The 27,008-nt window shown below is 53.0% G+C and overlaps 1 protein-coding gene across 4 annotated transcripts in view; it reads left to right on the top strand.

Moving 5' to 3' along the window:
- The first annotated feature begins 1,860 nt into the window (after window positions 1-1,860).
- Wscd2 (WSC domain containing 2) overlaps window positions 1,861-27,008 on the top strand; it is a 90,798-nt gene continuing 65,650 nt past the window's right edge. For 2 of the 4 annotated variants that reach the window (XM_041649136.1, XM_041649138.1), the window contains exon 1: window positions 1,861-2,243. The gene's annotated coding sequence lies outside the window, so the exon portion shown is untranslated. Of the gene's footprint in view, window positions 2,244-3,379; window positions 3,401-20,407; window positions 20,591-27,008 lie in introns of those variants that run through there. The other 2 variants (XM_041649137.1, XM_041649139.1) reach the window with 2 other exon arrangements.

The raw sequence follows: 27,008 nt of genomic DNA, 5'->3' as shown, positions 1-27,008 counted from the left end.
CAGATCACACTTGGGACGAGGCTAGGGCACAGCGTGCCCTCAGCAATGGAGTCCAGAAAACTGGACTCCCCTCCTTCCTGGGTCTGTGGTCTTTAAACTCCACAGATACAGCCGCTGCTCATTCTGCATAGCCAATCACTTCTTACATGTGAAGACTAGCAGTGGGGCTAAGCCACTCTTGTGGGAGTCCTGACTGCCCCAAGACACAAATCCAGAAAGAGCAAGAATGGTGCTGGAAGACCCATCACCCTCACGCAGCTTCTGGCTGTGCCCATGAGGGTTCTTTCAGAGTGTTTTAACTGAGTATCCTAGTCAGGGTTACTACTGCTGTGATGAGACACCATTACCAAGAGCAACTTGGGGAGGAAGGGGCTTCCACTTCCACATCACTGTCCATCACTGAAAGAACCGATACAGGGAAGGAACCTGGAGGCAGAAGCTGATGCAGAGGCCACGGAGGAGTGTTGTTTACTAGCTTGTTCCCCATGACTTGCTCAGTCCACTTTCTTAAAGATCCAAGAACCCAGGGATAGGCTGGGCCCTCAACCATCAATCACGAATTAAGAAAACGCCCTATAGGCTTGCTTATGGCCTGATCTTATAGAGACATTTTTCTCAATTAAGGCTGCCTCCTCTCTGAAGACTCTAGCTTGTGTCAAGTTGACTTAAAACTGGCCAGCTCACTGGGCAAACCTACCCTGAATGTAATTGGTCCCATTCCATGGGCTAGACTCCAGACAGAAGTAAAAAGAAAGATTGCCGAATACCTGCATTGGCCTCTGTTCCCTGACGCGGACTCACGGTGCCCTCTGCTCACACACTCAAATAGACACTTGCCCTTCAGATTCCTTCACTGGGTGTTTTGTCCCAGCAACTAGACAGTAAGTATTAGCAAATGACAAATGAAAAATGCCCAAGACACTTGTATTCCAGGCAATGACGAGGGGGGAGGCTGTGATATTTCACACTTGCCTTGGTAAGTTGGCATCTCACTTTTCACTTGAAGCTCTCCACGAGGCTCAAACTCGCTCTCCCAGTCACGCCTGGCATCCCTTTCCTCTGAGGAGGCTCTAGTTTAGCTCCACAACTGGCATTCAAAAACAGAAGACAAGGTCTTGGGCTGGGGAGATGGCTAAGCAGGTAATGCATTTGCTGTGTAAGTGTGAGGGTCTGAGTTCAAATCCCCGGAAGCAATAGCTTACATCTGTAACCCAGTGGTCCAGCTAAGATATGAGATGGAAGATGGGAGAATCCCAGGAGGGTGAGTAGAAGCTGAGGACCAACACCCCAGGTGGTTCTCTGACCTCATACAGACACCATCACACAAGTTCACGTGCATGTGCACACGCAGGCAATACACACAATAATATATTACACCTAAGCCAGGTGTAGTGCTCATACCTTTAATCCCTGCACTCAGGAAGAAGAGACAGGTGGATCTCTGAGTTCAAGGCTAGCCTGCTCTACATCAAGAGTTACAGGACAGCCAGGGCTTCATAGGGAAACCCTGTCTCGAAATCCAAAATAAATTAATGAATAAAATAAAAATATTTACACCTAGATTTTTCTAGTCATGTTTGGACCTAACCTGAAGCCACACTAGATCTGCAAACTGAGCTGATGGCATCCCAGAAGTCCCTATGTTCCACTCTTGTCTGATGAGGTCCCTCAGGGGTCTCAGCAGGAGTCATTCAGGAGCTGGGCCATTGGTCCAGGGTCACACAAGCTCAGAGAGGGAATACGATAGCCCAGAGGCCACACAGCTGAAACTCAGGGCCCGTTAAAACAACGCACTGAACACCCATCAACAAAACTGCCCATTGTTGGATTTCTTTTAGCTGCCTGCCGGGCGGGCACGGGGCCAAGGCACTGAACAGCGGCGGCCAGCGCGTAACACGCTCCCGCCAGGCCCAGCCCTTTGCCGCCTCCGTGCATTCGTCTGCAGCCCAGGAGCAGGGCTCAGCGCAATGCTCAGCTTGGAGCCCAGGCCTGCGGCGGGCGCGGCGGGTGGCCGGGACGCAAGGAGTTAAGCGCGGGCAGCCGGGCCGGGCTGCGGGGAGGCGGCGGGCGCGGGAGCTCGGGCTGCAGACTGCTCCAGCAGGGCCGGGAGTGCGGGCGCCCGCGCAGCCCCAGCCTCCTGCCCGGGCTCAGCCTCACACAGCCCCAGCCCCGGCTTTTCGCGATCTGAGCTCCGTACCCCGCGCTGCGCCCCTCTGGGCGCGGAGACCTCGGCGCATCCCCAGGTAAGCAGCAGCCACGGGTCCCCAGCGAACCCCGCGCTACGGAGAGGTGACAGGAGGCTCTGGGGAGATGACAAACTTTCCTCTGGCTGCGGACGCGCTTGGGGACATCCCTGGGGTCGTGAGGCTACTGGAGCAGCGGGGGGCCTTAGATTAGACTCGCGCACCCCGCTGCCGGGCCAGTTCCCAGCCTGGGGAGAAGGGGCTAGCGGTACCTATGAGCCGGCCTTGGGGTGGCGCCCGCACTGGGAACCAAGCGGAAGCCAGGGCCCCCGCAGCGAGGGCTACGCGAAGCCCACTTTGCAGACTGGCTTCTGTGGGTCCTGAGGGGTGTGTAGAGGGAGACAGCCACTTACCCTATCCAAAACCCACCAGGCCCAAATGCCCTTCCAGGAGCCCCTTGACTCCCTCTGAGGCTCCCAAGGGGCACACCCCACTCCTTGGAGCTCTGGAGGGGCTGCTCCTTTAGGGAGAGGAAGAAAGAATAAAAGAAATCTAACAGAGGGAGCTGCCAACACTCCTTAATGAGAGGGGACCCGTGGCCGGGTGGCTGGTAACCTCCTGCCCAGCTGGCGGCTGGCCACTTCAGGTCCTTGAAGCTGTCCCAAACCAGAGCACCGCTCTGAGTGTAGCCACACACCTTTCTCCCTAGAGAACGCACACTTCCAAGAGGCCAGCCCTGAGTCCACACTCTGATGGAGGACACCACTGTCCTCCATTCCTGCCTGGGGCTGGAGTCACTGGCATACTGGTTGATCTGGGCACTCTTCTGGCCATGAGCTGTGTTTGGAAATGATCCCTTGGCGGTGGATGAACCTCCTGCTGGAGCTGGGTGTTGGCCTTTGGAGAGCCCCATTGCTGGGGGTTCTTGAACCGTTACTTGAGGTTTTAAGGACGTCCTGCCTTAGCTTCGGATTCTGAAGCCGACTTCCCAGGCTGCCCAAGGGCAGGCACTCCAACGGGAGTCTGTGCCAGAGATCTTGAGGAAAACCCTGCTCTGATTTCGGAGGTAGCTTCAAACCTGTCTTTGACTTGCTGTGTGACTTAGGGCAAACCACTAGGCCTTTCTGAGCTCAACTGCTGTTTCTCTTAAGAATGAAGACCATGTATCCTCAGAGATCCCCATTCAGGCCACTTTGTGACCCTGAGCAATGTGACAGGTGGGATTTTCAAAATTTGGGGGCATATGTATGTGCGCGAGCGTGTACACATGTGGGGGGCGGGCAGTGCAAGTTAGTGTTTAGGAACCCAGGTCTCAAAGTAGATCTGGGTGGCCCCTGGCCCCTGCTCCACTGAAAAGTAAGAGTTTATAGTTCCTACTTCAGAAGGTGCCAGGAGCACTGACTGGGATGATGCCGGGAGCACTCGTCTCAATCTGACTGAGTAAGGAAGCAATGGGGATTCCTGTTTGGAGGTCTTGTGCACGGATCCTGGGAACCGTTCCCCCACGGAGGCTTTCCTAGAACTCAGAGTATCCTGAGTCTCCAATCGCAGGATACCTGCAGTCCCTGCCCCTTCGCCCCTTCTTGCTTCCTTTTAAAACCGCTGCTGGACCAGCTGCTCCCAGTGGGGAGCCCAGGGCAGTCTGGGAGGGCTGGATGCACCCAGCTGCTGCGTCGTCATGACAACGGGAGATGGAGGTAAGCTGTCTCCATGGCTTCAACTTTGCAGCTGTCTAGGGACCCAGGGCAGGGACGTTCTGTCTGTTCCCGGTCAGGCATCCAGTCTGCCTCGGGGCTGGGCATGGCAAGCTGCTGTTCCCGGCAGGAACAACCAACGCTGGGAGAAGCGTGCCTGCTGGATCTCCGGTGGGGGTGGGGCAAAGCCAGAGACTGCCGGGAGAGGGGCAGTCTGACTGGCTGCGAAGCCTCCCAGGGTCGGCTCTGGGTTCTTGCTGACGCTGTGGGTGGAAGAGCAGAACGTGTCCTGCATGGATGGACGTAGGGGGTGCAGCTTGGGGATAGATCCACCGAGCGCTGGTAGAGTTGGTGCGGTAGAATTTCAGGACGCTGGGAAATGAATAGTTTGCCCTCCTGGTGGACGGGGGGGGGGGGCATGTGGGTGAAGGAACACATGTGTAGTCGCTGCAGTTGCGTGCCTATTTAGTCATGAGTGCACCAAGCACGTGTGCGTGCACGTGTCTGAACAGCCAGGGTGAACTTGACACCTAATGAACATGTGTGCCCATGGGTTTAGGGATGTGCATGCTGTGTGTGCGTGCCTCTGAGAGAACAACTACCTGTAGGTGTGCATGAGGAACGGAAGGTGAGTGTACTGTGCACTTGGAGACACACATGTGGCTCTCAGGCCTGTCTGTACATGTTTAGAAGCACAGCCTGACACACTGGCTCGACCCTCTCTGGGTTGTGGGCATCTCTGCATTTACATCTCCGCAAGCTTCTGCATATGAATTTTGAAGCGTGTGAGTATCATGTCCCTGCACATATGTGCGTTTGTATCAGTGTGTGCCTCCTTATAACCATGCACATGTGTGTACACAGACATACACATGAATGTGTGGAACATTGCATCCTTAGTTGTATCATGTGTGTGCGTGTGTGCATCTACAGTGTCCACTTGAATGTGCCTGTGTTCTCTGAAGTGCCTAACTTCTACATTCATCTCCTGCGCTGAATGTACCCAGAGTATCAGGTTGCAACATCTTGTATGTCATTGTAGTCTTTGCCTGTGAGAGACTGTGTGGCTTCTGTATGTGCCTTGTGTGTGACTGGGTGGCTGTGGAGATGTGGACATGTGTGTCGCAGGCGCCCCGGAGCATGGTGCCTTCCCAGCCTCCCTCATCACCTGCACGCCTGAGTCTCTCTCGCCAGAAGTCCCCACAGAGGTGCTGCACACCCCCAGATGCTGAGAGCACAGGTATGCATCCAGGCAGAACATCTGAAAGCAGGCAGCCCCGATGTGCCGAGCATCTCCACAGCGCTTCTAATTAGGAGCAACTTGTTTCCCTTAAATAAACAAATCAAGTGAGGAAAGAAATTGCTGGAGATTAATGGCTCCCCCGAGCAGGTCCAGATGTTTGGAAGGTGGGAACTGGGGTGAAACATGAGCTGGATCTTTGGTCCCGGAGACTGAAAGAACATCTGCTCAGGATCCTCTTGGCATGGAGTGGGGTGAAAGTGAGATGCCAACTAGGAGGGCACAGGCCCTTCCCCAGCCTGGCTGTGCAGGGCCGTGGGATAGACGTGTGTACACAGACATACATGTGAATGTGTGTCTCCAGCCCCCTCTGCATTAACAGCCTTGCCCTGAGACCTCGTTTGCTGCTTGTCTCACTCAAGGGGCAGACAGTGTTTGCACTCTTGACCCCATGGTTGGGTTCAACCCCATGTCTGTCACTGCGCATTAGAAGAGGCAGAAATGCCAATGCGTGTGGCGTGTGTGTGTGTGTGTGTGTGTGTGTGTGAGAACCTGGCTGACAGGGCTTGTCTTGCGTGACTGCTGCCTCCCAAACCTGGTGCTGCCTCAGGGAGGAGCAGAGTTCAGTCTGGTCACAAACAGGTGAGCTGGAGAAGCCACGGGGGCTTGTTTGATATGCGCCATCACTGTGGTCTAGCTGAGTGACAACGGTGGCCACTAAGTATGTTTGCCTTCCTGACCCTGTCTGACCCTGGTGTTCTGTGTAGAACCACCCAGTGTCCTGCTCGTGGTGGCCATCCCAGCCCCACCTGCTCTCCGCTCAGTCCAACACAATGACACTAGCATTTTCTCAGCACACACCACATACTTGACACAAATGTCACCTGTCACTCGTGGGAGCCCTATGAAACTGTTTCTCTTAAAATCTTTTGTGAAGCTCAGAGAGGTGTGTGGACTTATCTGGGTCACACAGCTCAGAAAAAGGCCTTCCTGGGAATTCACAGAGGCCACCTGATGTCAGATGGTACATTTTAAATATGATATCATATTGCCTCCCCAGTGCCAGAAGGCAAGTCTGGCATAATACAAGTCAGAGCTCATGAGACCTTTTCTGATTAGCTCGCCTGAAGATGTATTGATGGGAACAGGTCAAGGCACAGAACAAGCCAATGTTTGTATAAATGTGGGGGAAATTTCCCTATCATTCATCAGTCAGCCCATCTCCCTATCCCCCAACCCTCCTACAACCCATCCATCCATCCATCCATCCATCTGTCCGTCTGTTTACCTATCCGTCCATCCACTGACATATGCACTCACCATCTACCCAGCAATCAATCACACACACATATTTATCCACCTATTTGGTGTCAGTATTTGCTGATCCCAGTGTTTGCTGGGCTCCCCTGGGTGACGTGTTCTGTGTTGGTCACAGTTGTCACAGTGATGTCCTCAAGGAGCTCATGGTCTGGAGAGGTAGAAGGGTCTGGGCTCTGGAGGAACCTGAGATACCTGAGGCAGGGATGTCCAGTCTCCACCCCTTCCAGAAGGAGCCCTGGTCTCCCAACACTGTTTATGTTTTGTGATGGAGGACATGTTCACTAAGCCCTCTGCGAGCACCCAGCACAGTTCACACCACAATAAATGACAGTCCTCCCTCCCCTTTATACAGCAGACAGCCAGATGGCACAGAGCAGAACTGTCTGGGGAGGGTAACCCTTTGTTCTACTCAGAACCCAGCCTTCCTGGATCAGGACTTCCCATGCTAAGTCTGGAAAAGCTCCCTTCTGCTCAGCCCAACCCCAGAGGAGGAGCCAGACTCTGCTCAGCAAGACCCAGAAGAACAGGAAACTGGTAAATCAGGCTCATGTTCTTTTTTGTAAATAAAGCATTATTAGCAAACAGCTAGGTCTGCTCATGTGAACTCTATGGGAGTACTGAGCAGTGCTAGGCAGGGCAGAAAGCATGTGAGTTTCACGGTCCATAGTGTTTACTGTTCGAACCCTGCTAGAAAAAAAATAATCACTGACCCCTGGCCCCGCCCAAACTCCTCCAGCTCCCCAAACTGTGGCCAGGGAGAGGAGATGAGTCTGGCATTAATGAACTTGGCTGGACCACCATGGATCAGGTGGCCTCTGAGGTTCCTGCCCTATACTGGTGAGTTACTCAGAGGGCAGGAAAGACTGGCCACTCCCGAGACTATGAGCTGTGGGCTTATTAGTTAGAGGTGGGGTGGGGCTTCTCAAGACCATGTGGACAGTGGGGGACAGTGGCTGTGATGCAGACTTCTGGGAGCACATCTGTGTCCCCGCCAGCCCTGACTCCAACAAGTGCACCTGGAAACCTAGGGCAATGGGGCACCCCATCCCAAAGCTTCCATGTTTAAATGTCCACGTTGCTTGCTCACTTGTTGGGTACTGTATCGTGCTCTGATTCCTCCCCAAGCTTGGTATGGTCCCGTGAGTGGGGCGTGGCCCTGTGAGTGGGGCGTGGCCCTGTGAGTGGGTTGTGGTCCTGTGAGTGGGGCGTGGCCCTGTGAGTGGGTGTGGTCCTGTGAGTGGAGGCTAAAAAGAGAGTTCCTGAGTGGGAAGTGAAGGTGGGGAAGCTCCATTCAGCTTTGTAGGAGCAGATGCAGCCTCTCTGCGCAGACCCCTTCCTCTGTGTGGGCCTCGGTCTTCCCATCTGGAAAATGGAAGGGAAGAGTTGTACAGATACCCAGGAATAATCCTACAATCTGCCTTCACAGGGTCCCAACTCCCTTTCTTCTCAGTATAGCTCTGAACTCCCCTCTCCTGGAAGCCTGGGAGGACTAGAACACTTGTACATTAAGATGGAGACGCCCTGGTCACCATTGCCTCTGAGGAAGGGGTTGACAATGCCTGGTGCCAAAATCCCCTTTCTCCACTTTTCCTACAGGACAGTAAGGCTCAGAGAGCTTCATTCCCTTGCTCATGGTCACACAGCCAGTACGTGGCAGAGCTGAGGCTTAGGCCTAGATATGCCTAACCTCAGAGTCTATGTCTCGTGTCCTCCGCTGTGAAGACCCTGTTTTTAATAGGTGGAGATGACAAGCATTTAAGAAGCCCATAAGAAGCATGTTGCCCTCCTGTTGTGTGTGTAGGTGGGCTAGTGATAGAGAAATGACTTGGCCTGACCTGTGTCCCTCCAGCTGTCAGCGAAGTTGGTGGCTGAGGAGTCACAGGTGGCAGCAAAGCACACAGGGGCTGCGAGGACAGAATAAAGCAGCAACAAAGGCAGGGCTAGGGCTGGGCTGAGCACACCAGGCTCCAGCCTTGCAGGTTCATGGGAGGAGGCCTTAGCTCCAGGAGCTGGTGCAGCGAGACATTCAAAACCGATGGGATTCTCCAGCTGCCCCTCCGTGGCCTCCACTTTGTTTATGTGACCTCAATGCCCCATCCAGTGTGGCTTTTTGCAAAATAGTGACCTGGCTCTGTATTTTTTATGTCTGTCTGTACATAGTACAGTACAAGTACAAGTAATAATAATAACAACAATAATAGTAAACACATGCACACATGCATACACACATGCACACTACACACATGCACACACCATGTGTGCACACACATACACACAACTGTGTCACTCAGAGCAGACTCCTCCTCTTCACTCTTTCATGTGTCCCCATTTGTCCTGGATATTCAACCACACCTAGAACAGGAACACTGTCCCATGTCACTGCCAGCACGGTGTGGGGACAGAGCCTCCGTGTGCTGCTGCTCAGTGTCTGCTTCCTTTCTTTACCCACTGTCTCTAATAAGCTTGGTGACCTGGTTCTCAAGATGACCATGTCTAGAGGAACGAATGAGGAGCGTGTGGGATGGTGGAGGAGGTCCAGCTGGGCATGACAGCCAGCAGCTCTGGGACATGGGTGGCTGAGGACTTTGAAGAAATAAGATGCAGGAAAAAAGAGGCACGGCGCTGGAGAGGCCCCTGGCGGGGAACAAAGGACCCTCCACAGCTTGTTCTTAACTTGTTATTACAGGACAGGCTTGGTGGCCAGGGTGTCCGCCCCAGGCACAGACAAGCCCTGTTTAGCAGTCAGAGCGAAGGGCAAGGAGTCTGCAGGGATGGAATTAAGCTGCTGTGGGATCTGACACCCAGGGAGACTTGTCAGAATGTGATGCTTTGCTTCCCACCACGTTAGGTCAGTGACATTTGCCTAACTGTACCCAGGGTCCCAGAGCCCTGCCACCTCTCGCTAGCTGGCCAATGTCTGAACCCCGTTCCTTAGTCTTGTCTCTTGTAAGTGGGGCAATGGCATGTGCCTTCTCCTGGGGCCATAGGGACACTTAGTAAGTCTCACAAACCTCCAGCACAATGCTTGTCTTGGATCAAAAACCCGCATAGAGCTTCTAGCCAGATGCCCAGACAGGACATAGCTGGTTTAAAATAGCAGAGATTTGTGTGGATCATGGTGAGTAGAAACCTAAGCAGCCAGGAAAAAGACACCAGGCTCCGGGTGAAAGAACGGATCATCCCAATTGGCCGTGGCCTCGGACCTGGTTCAGCCCGTTGCCATGTTACGAAGAGGGAGAAAATGAGATGCATGTCTCCATGTGCTCACCACCTCCCCCTTGTGTCACAGCAGAGACGCAAGGAAGAGTCACATACCCTGGGCTCGTCTCTCGGTTGTGTGGCCTTGGGCCATTGAATCAATCCCTCTGAGGCTCAGCATCCATGTTCATCAAGTGGAAGAGAAACTTTGACAAGGCCGGTCACTATATACACCATGGTCACCATCCCATACCTCAGTTTCCCCATCTGTAAAATGCGGATGATGAGCTTGTGTTGCTAAGCAATGTCCCCTCTTGGTTAGAGGATGTCAGCTGAGAGAGCAAGTGGGGGAGGGGAGTCTCCCAGGACCCATGCCTGGCTATGAGTGCCTGGGATGATGCTACTCTGTTTTGTAAAACAGAGATGACAATGATCAGATTTGCCCAGACTGCTGGGTGAGAGTTCAGTATTGAGAGCAGAGCTCGGGCTGTGTCCCCGGAGCTGTCCCAGGAGCTCGGGAAGTGTACCCCTGTCACTAGGGCCTAGCATTTCAGCCCATTCCCTGCACAGGGCAGCAGAGAGTACAGAGAACAGGAAAGGAAGGGACTGTGGTTTGGGGGACTGCTCCTAGTCATCCTCCTGAGGCTGAGAGGGGCTGGCATTTGTCCTTGTTTGCCCCTGACTTTAATGTCAGCTCTGCCTGTCCCCTGCTTTAGGGACCTGGCTCAAGGCTAAGCTGTGACTTCCTTCTGAGTGCGCCGGGAGTAAACAACTACCTGGGCAGCCCTCAGTATCTACCTGAAGGCTCTGCTCTTCGAGGCCAACATACCTTTGGGTTTGAACTTGAGCAGAGCAGAGGGAAAGGGACCGAAGGTCCTCCAGGGCTCACAGGAGGGGCCACTCAGCCTCGGAATCCCAAAGCATGTGGACACTGGGACTTGGAATTGTCTATGGGCTTGCAGAGTTAATGCCTATGATCTGGTACTAGAACCTGGGCCTTCCATGGCCTGATCTGCCAGGTTTCCTCCGACTTTTGCAAGCATGTTTTCCTGCAGCTTTGTGACAGGTGACCGCGGGTGTATAGCTTATAAAATACTGATTTAGTCTCCTATTCTACAGGCCAAAGTTATAAACAAGCCAGGAGGCTGTCACCCTCTAGGAGCTCCCAAGCACGGTCCACCCACATCCCGAGTCTCACTGCCCTACATGGTCCCACATCCATTTCCAATCTCCATCTGAATTTCATGTCTCCTCCATGTGAGGATCCCTGTGAGGACAGTGCCTGGCTGTGTGGCCTAAGCTAAGCTTGCCATCAAGAGCCTCAAGCCCAGCTGGGCAATGTTGGCACACGCCTTTAATCCCAGCACTCGGGAGGCAGAGGCAGGTGGATCTCTGTGAATTTGAGGCCAGCCTGGTCTACAGAGTGAATTTCAGGACAGGTTCCAAAGCTACAGAGAAACCCTGTCTTGAAAAACAACAGCAAAAAGATCATCATTTGTAGTGAAAGGAGCAGGTAGGCTTGCTTTTCATCCTGCCTGACTCCTGCACAGCTAGTTTTACACCCGAAATAACAACACACAAATTGTATTCTTTTAAACACTACCTGGCCCATTAGCTCTAGCCTCTTACTGGCTAACTCTCACATCTTGATTAACCCATTTCTAATAATCTGTGTAGCACCACGAGGTGGTGGCTTACCGGGAAAGATTCAGCATGTCTGACCTGGTGGCTGGCTCCATAGCATCTCTCTGACTCTGCTTCTTTCTCCCAGCATTCTGTTTGGTCTACTCCACCTATCTAAGCTGCTGTCCTATCAAAAGCCAAGGCAGTTTCTTTATTAACCAATGAAATTAACACATAGACAAATGACCCTCCTCCATCACTCAAGCCCTATTCCAGAACTCCTGACGCTGTGGACATTGTCCCCATCAATTCCACGTGATGCCCCTGGGGGACTCCTCATCTGCCTTCTATGATAACCAAGGAAGGTGGCCTTCAGGTGGCCTCCTCAGGCACAGACTTGCTTACTGTACACATGACATGCTAACTGAGCATTACCTGTTATGTTGAGAGCCGTCTGTGGCTGATGGTGGAGAAGGAAGTTTGCTACTCCTGTGTCCTCAGGAAGAGTCTGAGCTCAGGGCCAATTCAGAAGCAACGACTGTATGACAACTGACAGCTCCCAGCCTGGGTCCTCTCCTTCAGGAACTTTTTCCAGATTCTGAGAACTCCACTGTCCTGTCCTGTTTGGCCAATACCCCTTCTGTGGGTGGTCCAGCCAGAGTGAGCACACAGATCAACTTCTCACGGTATTTGTGATGACAGAAAGCCTAAATAAAGTGAGATTGTTGACAAGATCACACACGCATGCATGCAGGCACACAAGCAGGCACACGCTTATGTATGCACACATGATGAAATTTAGACCCAGGCAACAACAGACTATGGGTGTGCGTTTAACATCCCGAAACAAACCCTTAGACTCCACGATGATGACACGTTACTCGATTTTGTCGGTTGTTGCTGTTGGCCTTTCTGTAGCTGTTCTGAGAGGAGTCCAAGGCCTCAGGTATGTGGGCAGGGGCTCTGAGTCCCCGCCACACCGCAGCCTCCTGGGTATTCATCACAAACAAACTGGAGGTCTAGAGGCCAAGAGATACCTCAATGGTCGAGGCCCCGGAGGCAGGGCAGGCACTCCAACTTCCAGTCACTCCCTTGCTGTGTTCTATTGCGATAAGATCTCACACACTACAGGGAAGAGCATCTCCAGGTGTCTGGAGTGGGAGCCGTGGGCTCCAGCAGAGCCCAGGAAGATCCCACAAATTTGTGTTGCAGTGTGAGATGTGGAAGGTAAACATGCCAGAGTCCTATATAACTTGGAAGGAGTCTGGGAGCATACACTCCAAAGTGGAGAGCCTGCTCAGCCAGGAGTATGTGATGGGCAGGCGGCTTTCCAGAGAAAAGGGAGGTGGGGACTGAGGCTGTCGCCAGATAGTGGGGACGGCAGCTGCAAAGGCCCTGAGGTCCCGGCGACTCGCCCATGGGTATAGGCTATAGAGCTTTGTGAGGGGGGCAATTGATACCCCAGCAGAGCAACACAGTCCTCAGGGACCCTGGGGGGGGGGGGTTGCCTCTGCTCTCTGTCATCTGGCAGAGGGACAGCTTCTGAAGGATTTGATTAAAGGGGATGAGACGAGTTCGTGATACTGGCCAGAGCAGCCGGAAAGAAGCTGCCCTGTATGAGGGGAGTCTGCAGAAATTCCCCAGGGAGCCACGGTATGGCAGTGGCTTCTGCTCCTGTCATGGCCTTGGCCTTGGGGTGGGGGAAACAGGAAAAAGAGTCCAAGGAGTTTCCTAAGCTGTTGTTAGTCCCTTAAACGCCTGCCCGCCGTTATCCCCTTGCTGCTGGAGGCCTGTGGGCTGTCTTAACTTCTATTAACGAGATTTTCTTTTTATTAAAGGAGAGCCCCACCCTTCCCAAAAGCAACCCCCAGCTGTGTTTTGATAGAATTAATAACAGCGGTGTAGAAGTGCAACTGAGCTTTGATTCTTCTCCTTATGGCATGGGAACGGATTGAAATAATAATTATGAATCCCATTTCTGAGCAGCCCCCTTTCTGCCCACCCTGGCACAGTGCATGGCCTAGTGAACTCTGAACACACACAGGTCCTAAGGGCACCGTGTCTCAGCTCCTGGAGGCAGGGGACAGCCCCCAGAAGCTGCGGGTTCTAGACTCGGAGGAAGTGGGGGAGGGCAGGCCCAGTTCTCAGCTTCCAGCCCACTTCACCCCCCTCCCACGCAGTGTGGAAATAACGGTAGTGTTCACCAGTGCTGCATTCTTGGAATGCTAAGAGATAAAAATCTCAACTTAAACATTGCATTCTTTTTACTCTCGGGCAGAAAGGGGAACGTATCCGCTTGTGTGAGTTTTAATCCAGAGCTTCAGGCTTGATTGGATCCAGGAGCTTGAGAGCGCCACCCCCTTCCTCATCTCTCACAGTTACTGGTCCTTTGGTTTGTTTTCTTCTGTGGACTTCCCTCTCAGCCCAGCTCTTTGCTTCTGGCACTGGGTCCTATCAGCACCCCCAGAACCACATCATTGAATCACTTTTAGTGGTTCTCAAATTACAGCCACATTCTCAATCACGGTCAGTCGCTCAGGACCAACCAAAGCCTAGGGGACTGGGGGTGGGGGAGGATCTCCAGCGAGGGAGTGGCCCTCTGCAGTTTCCTAAGCCACAGACACTGGCAGATGGTCAGGGAGGGGAGAACCCCAGGGGAGAGTCAAGGCCTCCTCAGCACCAGTCATATTGAAGTGACTGACAGGCAAGCTGAGAACTTTATAGATGAAAGGAGGCCCAGCACACACAGGCCTCCCCTGCCTCAGGCACACAGCTCCAAGTGCACAGCCTGTCACTGGCAGGGTGTCACAGGGACCAGGCGTGTTCTCAGCATGGACTCAGAGCATTGAGGAGAGCCCTCAATCTGGGCGCTCAGTCTGGACTTCACAGCTGCCCCATGGCACTCTGGACTGGTCACTGCCCTCTGCTGTCTATGTACTTAGACACGTGTGTGTGTGTGTGTGTGTGTGTGTGTGTACACCTATGTGTATCCAGGTGCCGAACACTAGCCTCCACACTGCAAAGTCAGCTCTACCTCCTCCTGCGAAGAGGGTCTTGCCAGTGTGGGGATGGGGACCCCCCCTCCCCAGTGCCCTGAAGAGCCCCAGAAACCCTCCATTGTTCTGAGAGCAGGATCATGGTGGCCTCAGGCACCTTTAGAAGTATCCAGCTCTGTGTAGAGACTCAGCTGAGTCGAAGCAGTTGGTTTGCTGTCTGGGATTATTAATGCTTTCCCTGATTTCCTGGGATGAAGCTGCAGAGGCTGAGAATGGAGTCCATCCGCCGTGCCCTCAGGGAAGGGAGGGCTCCCTCCTGGCTGCCCTCTTTTGAGCTGTGTGCCCAAAGGGGCCTCAGTTTTCTCCCCACAGCATGGGGGTGCCAGCACATGGTAGATACTCATTAAAACATATCCTTGCACACCACAGCCCCAGCAGCCTGAGGGAAGAGAAGGGGACCCTTTCTAACTCCCCCCCCCCCCGGTCTCTTTTCCTTCCTCCTCCACCTCTCCATCTCTCTTGCTCTTCCTCTGCCCTCTCCGCACCAGGCTCTAAGTACAATTAGCACTTGTGGAACTGAGATTTTAACTCCAGTTCCCATGAACCAGGAGGCTCTACCTCTTGTGAGGAGACCCATGGCAACCTGAGCCCACTCTCTATGCTATAAGTGCCCAAAACAGACGAACAGGCTCTTTTATTGCAGTCTTAACTACTAATATTAGCTCTCACAGGACACAGTAAATGTGTATGTTCGCATGTTACTGCATGTGCATATGTGAACACATATGGTGTGTATGTGTATATATGTATATGTACACGTATGTGTGTACATATTTGTGTGAACGTGTATGGGCATATGTGTGTGTGAACACGTGTGTAGTATGGATGTATGCACATATATGTGTGTGAATGGATGCATGCATTGCACAGAGGGGGGCTACAGAATGGATGTGCATGGTATACAAGTTGCAGAGGCTGCCACAGGTTGCAAGGCTTTGGAAGGCTGAGGGAGTCTGTACAGCTGCAATAATGCATTAAGGGAGCTGCTGCTCAGCCATAGAGTGAAGAGTCAAGTTCAGTGGCAGGAAACTGAAGCAGAAGTCCAGGTCCTGATGGACAGACAGGTGGATAGACCAATAGACAGTAGCCTGTGTCAGTACCGAGGGACCAAGCTAGAGAATCCTGGGTCCTTGGTAGACACAGCCTGGATCCATGGACCCTTCCCTGGATGGTCTCTGGAGCTGAGTGTCCCCAGATGAGAAAGACCATGGGAAGCCATGGATGAGAGGCCCACCTGGGTTAGTCACCACTGGAAAGACTCAGAGTGACCAGGCCGTGCCACACATCCCTTCCCGTGATCCAGTTTCTCCTTAGTTCCCATTACCTGCTTCACCATCCCAGGCAGCTGCTGCTGCTGCTGCTGCTGCGGCCCTCCACACCCTCAGGGCACCCAGAGTCTGTCTGTCCGCCCAGTGCTGCTCACCTGCCTAGCTCTTCCCTACCCTTACCCTCTCCAGAGCTGCTGGCTTCCAGCAATCGCCTTCCACTTCCAGGAAGCAGTGCCAGCCAGCGTAGGGTCCTCAGTCCTCTGGGAAGAAAGGGCAGAGGGAGAGTGGTCAATTCTGTAGCATGTGCAACAGAGGTGGGCACGCTGAGAACATCTGGACACACACACACCCGCCGCCACCCCATTGCTTTCCATTTGGGGAAACTAAGGCCAAGAGAGAAGGAGAATCATCCAAGGTGCAAAGCCTCTTGGGATCAAAGTTGGGTGCTGATGTAGCCTGCTGCTCCCCGTGCTGCTCCCTCCCTGCAGTCCTGCCCTGACACTTGTACACCACAGAGCTCCTGGGCACACCAGCAGGAGGCTCAGTGGGATGGCTCCCTGAAGTTCCTGTTTGCCTCCCTCTTTCTCTTTCTCTTTCTCTTTCTCTGTCTCTGTCTCTCTGTCTCTCTGTGTCTCTGTCTCTGTCTCTCTCTCTCTCTCTCTCAGCTTTTAGACAAGAAAAGCTCCTCCATAGGGGAATGGCCAATTAATTGTTCTCTTTGGCGAGATAACACTCCTCTTTTTCGAGACTGGGTTTGCCTCCCCTGAGGTTCAACCAGTTCTTTCCAGCAAGTCCCTGCCCTCCCTCCTCCCTTCCTCCAGCCCTCACTTATACCAAAGGAAAACTGTGCTTGATAAGAGGGCCCTGGCCCCCTGGCTGACGTAACTGCCCTCTGGGCCGTCTCAAGGCATTGGGGTGCTTTGGTTCTTTACAATGAGGCTTTTAGCACAGCTTCTCCTCCCCTGGGACCTCGGAGGAAACTGAGGAACTGGAGAGAGGAGAAACAGAAAGCAGACCCCACAAGCTCCCTTTCAAGGACTTGTAGACTGGACCCGGACAGCTCCAGTTTCAGAACGCTTCAGCAAATGGCCCCTTGACTCGGTTTTCCCGTGGGCAGCCGATAGGAACTTGGCCAAGAAACAGCAAAGTTGGAGCCCTGTTTGGCTCCAGGCAAGGCTCCAACCTGAGCAGGGCAAGGAGGAGAAGCGGGAGAACAAGGGCCTGGTGTGCTTCTGGCATGGGAACATGGGCACCCAAGTGCCAAGCTCCGCAGGCTCCAGCCAGGATCTGGGAGTCAACAGAAAGCCACCATGTGGCCAGCGCCTGAGGCCTGGCAGTCACCCCTGCTGCAGACTGCGCCTGGGCAGAGCATGTGCAGAACAGGCCAGTGAGTAAGAGTGGCTGATAAGAGTCTGCCCCAAGGCAAAGAGGACACCAAAGGATTAGCCAGGCTCACCATGGAAACCCAACCGTGGGGACTTGAGGTTCCTTTCCCTGACAGAAAAAGGCTGCCACCATGCATGGCCCTGGGAAGAGCTGACTGGAGGTGTAAAATGGGGGCATCTAGTGGTGCTGAGAGGCACCATCGTCTTTGTAAGGGGGTTCCTCACAGACCTTAACCATGTCACAGCCTGCGCGACATTCAACAGTTCGCAATGAGACCCCACTAGTGAGTGCCTCTGACAAGCGACTTAATTCCCATGCCTCAGTTTCCTCATACTGGGCTAGTGTTCACCCAGTTATCCTGAGGGTCAGAAACAGAGCAGAGCTGGCTCCGCTGCCCATTCAAGAGAAGTGTGCCTTCCACATTTGCACTGAGAAGCTCCACCTCAGTGTGGGTCAGCAAGTCGAGAAACTGAGCTGCGCCGTGTGGGCACAATCCACCAGTCCCTGGGCACCTCTAACAGAGCACTCCAGGAGAAACTGAGGCAGCAATGGTTCTGCCCCCCTCCTGCTCTTGCACACGTTACTGAGTGTTGGCGTGGTCGCCACAGGTCACCCTGGAACAGTCAGCGGTGCAGAGGACAAGCGAGAGCCCAGGAAGACTGGCCACAGTTGATGAGTCTGTGTCCTGCTGGAGGCTTTCCTCATCCCTGTGCAGCCTGGACATGAAAGGCAGGCCAGTCAGCAGCCTGAGAGGAAGGCTGAAGGCAGGAGTGTCCCTCTCGGTAGCATTCACACCTTCTGCCCTCAAACACTCCCACAGACGTGAGAGCCCCAAGGCCAAGATGGAACCTTGCGTGGCTAAAGTCAAGATCTGGGTCACATCAAGTGCTGGCGACGCTAAGAGAACCCGCCCTTCTCCAGCCAGCTTCTAGAAGCTGCCCACATCCCTGGGCCCGCTGCCCTTTCCTTGTGCACCCAGGTCTCAGCTAGCCCTGACACTCTGGCGTCCTGGCCTCTCTTTCCCTTGTGATACCACCATGCACGGGAGTGACCCAGACCAACCTCCCCATCACATGCAGTCTTATCAAGTGACATGTCAGGGTTCTGGGAGGAGACCGTGGGAGTGTCTGAAAGTATAAGAGACCTTGGAAGCTCCAGGAGGGAGACAGCTTTCAGTGTAGAGCCGCTCTCTTGGCTCGCCTTGATCTGTCTTCCAGGGTGTCCCCAGATTTCACGCTTTGTAAAAAGTGAAGCAAGTCCTGTTTCACTCGGTCTCCTCCTGAGTGATGATGAATCGTGGGAAACAGGGTTGCAGTGTTGATTTGGGATGTGAGAATTCCTGTCCCTGCGGGGATAGCCACCAGCATGCTCAGGAAAGCTCTTAGGAGGAAGCTGGGTTTTATTCAGCCTTGTAACCTCATGCCAGTCTTACAGCAAGCATTTAGTTATGATCTGCTTGTTGAATGACTGATTGACCAAAGAAAGGGCTGCATGATTCCCAGGATAATCTAAGAGATCCGTGTTCAGCAAAAGCTCCAGCTCTCTTAGCACTGACCACCCCGGAGGACTCTGTGAGCCTGACAGAACTGGGTTAGAATCTCAGTCCTACCATTTACACGCTGTGTGACCCTAAGCAGGTCGCCTCACCTCTCTGAGCCTTAGTTGTCTTCTGTGTATAATGTGGATAGTAACACTGACTAGGAGTGTGCGGCTATGTTTAAATAGACGATACATGACATGCAAAGCCTGGAGCCATGCCATCTTTCACGGTTAGAGGAGCTTTTCATTGCTGATATCGGTGCCCCACCCCCACTGGCCGAGAAGGCCCCTCTGGAGGTGTGAGGAACTGTCAGGGACACCCTGTGAAGTGGTCCCCACACATATGCTCCGTTCTGTCCCAGCAGAATTCCTGTAGCAGCTCAACTGCTCAGATGCTGTGTTGGGAGTGTTTTCCCGAACGCTTGCCAGAACTAAAAATTTCATGTGAGCAGAAAATAGCCTTTTTTAATTTGGTTTTGTGTCGTGTGGTAGAATCAGATGGGAAGAAAATGAAGCCAGACATGTTGACTTGTCCCAGAGAGGAGGGGGCTGGGCTGGGAAGTTGGGGGGGACACCTCCCTTCCCACGTTCTTCGTAACCACAGCTCACTGGAAACAGCACATCCGCGGGGTCCTGTAGGTGACAGTAAAGGCCCAGCCTGGCCAACCAAGAGCAGCTGCCAGTGCTCCTGAGGAGGCTTGGGAAAGCAGGGACACAGTCCATCTTCAGTCTGTTAACTCCCTGTTAGCTGAACCCTGTACTTTCAGGAATGGCGCATGGTGGCGGGATTTAGAGAGCAGCCTTTTGAAGAATGGGCTGGAATCCGGCCCGGTCTCAGTGTGCGGGAGCCAATGTTCTGAAGAATAGGGTTAGGCAGGCTGCAGAATTGCACGGAAGTGGACAGGCATGGGTGTGTAAGGTGCGTGGAATCCATCTCAACCCCCAAATCAGCTGTCCCAGAGACCCCAGATTTACTGAACCCCTTAAGTCAAACATAACATGTCCCCACAGAATGCTAGACACTTCATTTCCCTGCCCATAGGGACCGAGAAGTGTCCCTAGCAAACACACCTGTCCCCGGGGTACCCCCCATTTGCCATTGCAGCACAGCCCCCATCTCTGTCCTCTCTACATGGGACAGGCTTGAGACAGCTGGTGTTTGTGGGGGCACCAAGCATCAGATGTCCCTTCTGGCATTGCAGGGGTTTGTTTGAAAACCCATGCTTTCTGCTTGTCTCTCCCACCCCTGACCCCCTCACATCCAACCTCCTCCTGGCAGTATCACCCCCAGAAGCCCACCACTGAGCTCTGAGCACAGTTAACAACTGGAGAAGAGGGAGGTGTCCTGGTTGGTTCATGTCAGTGTGAGAAAAACTAGGGTCATCTGGGAAGAGGAGCCTCAGTAAAGAAAATACCTCAGCAGATTGACTCTGCAGGGAAGTCTGTGGGGCATCTCATTGATTGACGATGAATGATTGATGTGCGAGGGCCCACTGTGGGCGGGGCCATTCCTGGGCTGGTGGCCCTGGGTTCTATAAGAAGGTAGACTGAGCAAGCCAGTAAGCAGCACCTCTCCATGGCCTCTGCATCAGCTCCTGCTTCCAAGTTCCTGCCCTACTTGAGTTCCTGTTCTGGCTTCCTTCAGTGATAAAGTATGACTGTGATCTAGAACGCCAAACAAGTCCTGTCGTCCCCAGTTGCTTTTGGTCATGGTATTTGTCACAGCAATAGGCTGAGGGCGGCTCCCTCCTGCTCACAGTGTGCTGGGCTGGACTTGAGTTAGGGGGATGTTTTCTGTCTAAAAAAAAAAAAGTGAGCAGAAAGTAGAGTTCCTGCTGGTCTGCAGGTCCTGCCATCAGCCTGCCACAGCAGCTTCAGGGTCCACGTTCTCGTTACTCAGATGCAGCACGCCTTGGCCGAGGGCCTACTCTCCTTGTGGAGTCTGCGCTGGTGACAATTGTATAATGACCACCACTGAGGCACCCTCCAGGGCTGACTGCTCCCAGGATCTCTCTGTATCTCTGCTACTCATCCATTCCCTTCTGAACCCCTGACCGCCACTGGGATTTCTGCCATCTACATGGTATGTCTTTTCTGGATTTTTAAACAATTAATTAGCTGGGTATATGACTATATTATGTCTATACTCCAGAAACAGACACAGAAGGATCACTAGTTCGAGGCCAGCCTGGGCTATCTCAAAAAAAGATCAAAAATTTTAAAGTTAATTAATTTAGCTGCTTAGATTTAAAAACTGAACCATGGCATAAACCAGCTCAGAGGAACAGGATCCCTGAGCACAGTCTGATGTCCCAGGTGACCCTGGGGTGGGACTGCTCCCCAGCAGGGTAGTGGCTCTCCCCCTCTCCCTGCCTGTCCAGTTACTGTTGCGCCTCTCCCTCCCCAGGGATTTGAGACTGAGGTTCTGGCCATGCCCCTCCCCCACCCATGACCACCCCGCAGTCTTTATTTGAAGGTCATTCTTGTTTCTGCCTAAATGTCAGAAAGTCTGGCCACCTGCCTGAAATTACAAAGACTAACAGATACGGAGGCAACTGGTAGAAATTAATCCCCTGGAGTTCAAGAGCGACTCCTCTGAGGCCATTCAACCACCCAGCCCTGGCGCTGTCCTGGGCTCCCCTGTGTTCTCTGACCAGCAGTGTTCTGCCTGCCCCACAAACCCTCCAGTGGCTCTGGGTCAATAATTTATGCTAACGCTGCAACTCACCCCACTGACCCCCTTCCTGGCGTGAGGCAGAGAACAGGACACCCAGAGATTAAATTGCGGCTTAGGGGGCCTAGTGCTACAGGGTAGTGAGTGGGAGGCTCAGGGCCAGAACACAAAGGCAGCAGCCACTCTCCTCGCTGCTCTGTCCTGAAAGCAGGTATTTTCTCCCCCTCGTTCAGTAACCCACATAGTTACCGCACATCTGTGAGCCAAGTGCTGAAGCCACAGCAAGGAGCAGACGGGCCACACCCTGCCCCCGGGATACAAGGCACCAACCATCATTCTCATTCCTGCCTTGCGTGTGTGTGTGTGTGTGTGTGTGTGTGTGTGTGTGTGTGTGTATGCGCACGTATGTGCGTGTGTGTGTCCTAGATGCTGGGACCGTTACCGCAAGCTGCCCTGACCCAGCCTCCTCTGCTTTCTGCTGGGAGACACCACCCCAGGCTCTAGCCATGGCCCCCTCTGCTGTGTCTGGGACTGGATGTGGTCCCCACCCTTGCACCATCCATGGTGTTTTTCCCACTATGCTCTCTTCTCTGGACTCCTCCAGCCTCCTGAAGCCCCTGCGTCATGCTGCCTCTCTGGGTGCTTGGCTCTGTGCTGAGTCTGAGCCTGGTAGTATCCACACCCCTGCCGGGGAAGACTCCATGCCTATCTCCATTCTACAAATGGGAATGGCTAAGCTTCAGCTCCCCAGACCTGCAGCTGCCTCTGCCCGGCACTGCCCCATGGACAGGTTTCTGTTATAGGTCTCTGCCTCCCTGGCCTACAGGGGAAGCACTCGGCAAACACTGTGCCACAAGGCTCCCCCTTCTCAGATCATGTGAGCAGAAGGGATTGGTCCTGCACAGGGAGGACTCCATCTCCAGGCCCAGGGGTCCCTGAAGCACCCTTGCTGGGAAGGCAGCTGTGGGAGGAGGGCTGTTGAAGGTGCTGGCTTTTCTCCCTGGTGACATTTCCCAGCAAACAATTGCCACGGCTAGAAACAAAGTCCAGGGGCTGGGCATCCCTGGGCGTGTTACTGGCAGGGAGTCTGGGCTTTCTCCTATGCTCAGATAAAGACATTTGCCCAGTCAGGCCCAGCGGTGTAAGAGCTGAGGCCCCCTCCTTACAACTTCACACTTCACATAAGAGTTTGACCGGTCTGGGATACACGCTTGGCCTTCCAAGGCTTCTGTTTGGGTGTGAGCTGCTTCTGAGACCCAAGCTGAAAGTAAGTCATGATGGGGTATCTTGTGGGGATGGAAACAGGTTGCTGGACTGGGGTGAGCAGGATTCCAGTGGCCAGAAGGACGGAGCTGCCTCTAAATTCCTGCCCTCTGGGGTTATGTATGACATAACATAAGACATATATGTGGTATGGTATGACTGACATGTAGCATGATCTGATATGTGCTTAGACCAGTGTCACATGGCATAGCGTGATGCGATATGAATGTGATAAATGAATTGGTTTATAATGCAAGGCAGTTATAACACTCCGCAGCTTAAGATGGGGCCACATCCTGATTAATCTCGGCATATGCCCAAATTTGAATCAGCTCAGATGCGTGCCTCCGCATAACCTGTGGGTCCCCTCTCAACATCATGGGGCAGGCTGGAGTGACATCTCGCTGCCAGTGCCCAGTGGCAGACGAGAAATGTGTACTACAGAGAGCTACAGCCTGGGGGAGAGATCCCCACTAATGATACATAGCTCTCATGGAGGTCCTGTCGTACCTTCTTCAGTCTGCACCTGTAAGTCAAACCACCATGAAACTACAACCTTCTGGGGTGCTGTATGTGACTCTTCATGTCATAGTGTGCAGTAGCTGCTGGTTTCCCTGGTGACTTGTCCCATCATGGTGTGCAGTAGCTGCTGGTTTCCCTGGTGACCCTTCCCATCATGGTGTGCAGTAGCTGCTGGTTTCCCTGGTGACTCCTCTTCCCATCACGGTGTGCAGTAGCTGCTGGTTTCCCTGGTGACCCTTCCCATCACAGTGTGCAGTAGCTGCTGGTGTGCCTGGTGACCCTTCCCATCACAGTGTGCAGTAGCTGCTGGTGTTCCTGGTGCAAACTGAGAGGCCATCCCTGGGAGATGCCTGGAGGCCCCTCAGCTCAGCCTGAACTGCTGTGCAGCCTCAGCAACCTGTCACTTCTCTGAGCCTCAGTTTTCCTATTCATAAAGTAGAAAGGGTAACATAGGAAGATGGGGGACAGCGCGTACAGGGTGCAGGCAGTTAGGCAGAGTTAGGAATTGCGAAGCCTGGTACGGACCTTGGTGCAACCATGACACACACTGTGTCTGCATCTTTGGATAGAGTCCTCGCCTCTCTGAAGCTTATTCACCTGTTACATAGCACAAATTCCAGCCTACTTTCCAGGCCCACTGTAAAACAGATGTCACAGTGCATTTAGGGCTTGTGACAGTTTGGATCAGGAGTGTTCCTGTCCCTGAAAGCATACAAACTGAGGTTTAGTCCCCAGTGTGGCAGTGCTCACAACTGACTGGGTTGTGAGGGCTATGACCTTGCCGTCATGTCATCTGTGGATGAGCTCATAGCTGAATCAATGGTTGGGGGTGGGGGTGGGAACTGGAGGAATGGGCTGTCAGGGAGAAGGAAGCCACTGAGGGTCTGCCCTTGAAGGGGATATCTGTCCTCACCTCCTCCCCCTCTGCCTGCTTCTCCCTCCCCTTTGGTCTTGCTTTTTCCTATTCTCGCCTCCTTCCTCCCTTTCCTTATCACCATGAGGTGATCAGCTTGCTCTGCCATGGATCTCTGTCATGCTATCCTGCTCACCACAGCCCAGAAATGATGGGACCAAGTAGCCATGGACTAAAACTTCTGAAATCCTGAGCCAAAGCAAACCTCTTTCCTCTAAGTTGTCAAGGCAACAGTAAACTGACTGACCTGGGTGTGGTTATTATACTCAAGCTCTAAACCCAGGACCCTCAGAACCCACCCTTGTTTGGAAGCGGCTGTTAGAGAAATCATTACTATGGCATTGGGACACAGGACATTGGGCCTGACACAAAATGACGGTGCACTTGTAGGAAGAAGGGGCTGGTGAAATGGCTCAGCAAGTGAAGGCACCGGTATCATCCCCTCCCCCGAACCACATGGTGGAAGGAAAGGGCAGTAGTGACTCCCACAGTTGTCTTCTGACCACACATGCACATTATAGATGGATGGATGGATGGATAGATGATGGATGGAATGGGTGGGTGGATAGATAGATAGATAGATAGATAGATAGATAGATAGTAGATAGATGTAGAGGGGCTCCTGTCACCATCTGAGGTTAATGCAATGTCCAGCCTTCATCACAGAAGTTTCTTTCCGCAGCCAGTAGAGGTTATTGCGAAAACCCAAAGCTGGCCAAAATGCCAAGAATAAACAATGGTAGAGAACTTCAATGGGACAGCTGCGTCCCTCCCTCCAAGACTGGGGGGGGACACCAGGAAAAGGCGTTGTAAGGCCAGAGTTTGGGAGATGTGCAGTGACTTGCGTGTCTCGGGCGTGACAGAGACTCTAACTCAGACTCCCTGCCGTGTGGTTATCGCAGCATCCCTGCCCCGTGTACACGTTTCACCACGGATGGGAAGTGCTCTTGGGTCCTGTCTTAGTGGGAGTTTTCATTGCTCCAGCAAAACACCATGACCTAAAAGCAGCTTAGGGAGGAACAGGTGCATCTGCCATATAATTCCAGATCATAGGCCGTGGTTAGAGGAAGTCAGAACAGGAACTCAAGCAGGGCAGGGATCCGGAGGCAGGAGCTGATGCAGAGGCTCATCAGCTCACGGACTTTGCTTTCCCTGACTTGCTCAGTCTGCGTTCCTATGGAACTCAGGACCACCAGCCCAGGATAGCTCCACCCACCGTGGGCTGGGCCTTCCTCACTAGTAACTAATTAGGAAAATGCCCTACAGCTGGATCTCATGGAGGCATTTGCTCAACTGAGCTTCCTTCCTCTCTGATGACTCTAGCGTTTGTCAAGCTGACACACAAAACCACCCAATACACCAGACCCCACCCTTTTCTGAGGGACAATTGACAGTTCATGGTTGCTGGGGAAGAAGTGGGACCACTGGGAATTTCCCCCAGTCCAGTAAGTAACCTCTACCCACACCTATGCAAGCTTCCCTGCTTCAAGTCCGTGGGACTCACCCAAAAAGAAGGCACAGGAAGTGGGATAGACATGTTTGGAGAAAAAGGGTTCATGGGAGAAGCCGTGGGAAGAGAGGAAACGGGGCACGAGAATGACTAAGTTTGTTATATACATGTATGAAGCTGTCAATTAAAAATTAAAGATGATGGGCAAACAGACACAGGAAGCCAGTGTGCAGAGATGAAGACAGGCGTGAGGGGAGAGGTACGGCTTCCAGGAGTCTGGTTCTACTTCCACTGTCAGGGCAAGCCCAGCACGGCCCCTTCCTCATGCCCTCAGAGGGACCAGCCCCACTGTCAGGGCTCAGTGGTGATAGACTGTAAACCTCTCGCCTGGTTTGTGGTGTTTTGCTGTCAGCCGTAGCAGACAGGCACAGTTTGGGCCTTAACATGGAGCCTGGGACAGAGTGAGGGAGAAGAGGGCAGTCTTCTTGCCACACTGTTGAAGACCAGCTTCGACAAAACTCTTCTGTTCCAGGGCGTGAGGATTAGAATTATTAATCAAAAGGAACAAAGATAGAAGAGAAATAAGAGAGAGAAACACAGAACAGCACTGGGAGGGACATTCTGTGAATACTGAGTCTGCCTTGTTTATTTTCCACACGCTTCTGAACTTCACTCCAAAAGGGGAGGGGGGAGGCAACAGACTTCATCAACGTGACATAGGGAATAGACTTGAATTTTCCGACCTTGGGTCCAGGTGGAGTGGATCCACCTCTATACCCAATACCACACCCTAGGTCCAAATTCCTCGTTCGTCGTCACATCTGTGCTCAACAACTTTGAGAGAGCAAAAACAAGCTCAGACTCTGACCTCCAGTCAAGGTGGAACAGGCTCACACTGTGGGTCCCCATACCACACCAGCTCCACGGTCTGTGTTGCACCGTCCTTTGCTGAGTCGATGAGACAGTAGTTTTGGGTTCTGCTGGGCATGGGATGGGGTGGCACAGCTTCCCTAAAGAGGCCAATCACTGTATATATTCAAAGGCAGCAGGGTGCATTGGCTCCAGCAAACTTTGAGGACTGTGGATCTGAGGCTGAGGCAGGGTTGGGGGGCAGTGTTAAAGGTCTGTAGTCAGGACTCTCCTCCTGATTAACTGAGGAGATTCAAAGCGAATCCTTTCCTTGCTTTGTGAACAGAGGTTCATTCACACTGGCATCAGCCCTGACAAGGTGACGTCTGAACTTTCTATTGTCCTCCTGAAATGTTTGACTGTATAGGGGCTGTATTTGAATGCTTGCCTAGCCCCAGCACATTGGATAGGGAGATTTACCCCTCTGAACCTTGGCCCCCATGTTTATATGACAGGGTTGTCTTGGCACCTGCCTTGAAGACACCCACAGGGTGGCTCTTCCTTGACATATTTGTGAGGTGTCATTCCATGACTCCAGTGTCAAGGGGTGGATGCAGAAGGAGGGCTAAAGTCTTGGTCAGGCAGAGTAGCAGCGGTCTGTCAGCCAAGGCCCCTCCCAGGACAGCCTCAGCCAAAGCCATGCCCAGGAGTGTTTACTGCCCTTGGGATCCTGCCAAGGTTAAAGCAAGACTGGTATTGGTGACACTCACACACCTTGTAACTTGCTTGCAGACAGGGCTATTAAACCTGAGGTGACTCACAAACCTGAT

This window comes from Microtus oregoni, unplaced genomic scaffold (genome assembly GCF_018167655.1).
Source record: "Microtus oregoni isolate MIOR12 unplaced genomic scaffold, Mior012 000003F_ref0000135, whole genome shotgun sequence".
NCBI classification, from domain to species: Eukaryota; Metazoa; Chordata; class Mammalia; order Rodentia; family Cricetidae; genus Microtus; species Microtus oregoni.
This window is presented reverse-complemented; position numbering and strand designations above follow the sequence as displayed.